General features: G+C 33.0%; 1 pseudogene; it reads right to left on the minus strand.

Annotated features, from left to right (window-relative positions):
• Window positions 1-975: 975 nt before the first annotated feature.
• Window positions 976-1,081, minus strand: LOC121474396 (annotated as a pseudogene).
• Window positions 1,082-1,615: the final 534 nt, after the last annotated feature.

Genomic DNA, 1,615 nt, shown 5'->3' on the forward strand with positions numbered 1-1,615 from the left:
TTCAATTCTCATCCTTACCTTTCTATGGTTCTTAAATTGTGCTTTACACAAGTAAACTTTTAATTAAAGGCTAGCTTGCCTTGCTTGAGGATTATTCAAGACACATCATCTCTCCTAGAGTCAAAAATTAGACTATAACTTATTATGGAATAGAGTCAAGGAGATAAAATGAAGTTTGCCTCAGGGAAGTGCTGCTGTAAGGTAGGCACTGCCATAGGTACTTGGTCTCATTTATAGCATCAGACACTCTAAGGCTGGTATTATTAAATCTATTTTATATTAATCCATTAAGTTGAACAGAGTATTTGACCAAAATTCAAACCCAGGCCTATCTGGCTCCTTCCACTACACCACACTTGCTGCATAGCAAACACTTTGAATGTTTTTGAATGTCTCACAGCTATTAACAAAGTGCAGAGCCTAAAGTACATTCTCAAGAAATCCTTGCTGTTTTGTCCTGATTGCTTTTCTATTTAAATCTACAAAGTCACGCTAATAGTGGCAGAGGAAGTAGGTTTACTAATTTATTTTTTGAAATAGTAAGTCAGAGAAAATGTGCCTTTCACCCACTTGAAGCAGAGCTGTATTTCATAGACTGGTTAATAATCATCAATGAGTTCATTCTCTGTGTCTTATTCCTGGAGACTTAAGTATAAGGCCAAAATGATCAATGTCTTCTCTCTATATATATAATGTCTTGTCATAATTTTGACTTTCTCTGCCTTTCTTACTTTTGTCCTTTAAAAAAAAAATCTTTAGATCTACACTGCTCAGTAGAGTAGCCACTACCCCCAGCAAGGCTCGTAAAAGTGAGACATTCTGTATGCATGGAATACACCCCAAATTTCAAAGATAGAATAAAAAAATAAGAATGTAATATAGTCTGTTAGTGATTTTTAAAATATTGATTACATGTTTAAATGATGACATTTAGAACATATCGGGTTAAAGAAAACATTAAGATTTGATCTTGCCTGTTCCTTTTCACCTTTAAAAATTTGGGCTATCAGAAATTTTCAATTAGCAATAATTGCGCCTTGGATAAACCTCATTGGCTATGATACTGCCACTGCGCAAAGCTTGGCTATCAGAAATTTTAACATTACACATGCGGCTTGCATTTTGGATCTGTTGGGTATCGTTACTGTAGATGATTTCTGGAGACATAGGGGGATGAATATTTTTTATTAATTTTCCCTTGAGAAAATACCATGCTTTAATACAATCATTCAGAATTTTTCCCGATAAAATTATATATTTAAATATTATGTTAGGCTTTCAAATTAATAAATGTCAACATACATCCCTAGATATGATGAGACAATGATTTTTTTCCCATTAAGTAAATAATAGTAAAAAGGAAGTTATGTGAGTCACATGTACGTAAGTGTGACAGTGAAATTTCAATATTGTTTTTGAGGCACTCATCATGATATTCAAAGATACACACTGAATAAGCCTCTTCTTACTTTAGATTTCTGTATGTTTGTCATGGAACTTAATTTTAATCAAACTGATAGTTGAGAAAAAATAAACAAAAAAAATTCATAGTCACTGGGAAAACACAAGATACTTTTTTGGGAGGGCATAGAGTACACAGTGCAACTATTTTTTA

This window comes from Vulpes lagopus, chromosome 12 (assembly GCF_018345385.1).
Source record: "Vulpes lagopus strain Blue_001 chromosome 12, ASM1834538v1, whole genome shotgun sequence".
Taxonomy (NCBI): Eukaryota; Metazoa; Chordata; class Mammalia; order Carnivora; family Canidae; genus Vulpes; species Vulpes lagopus.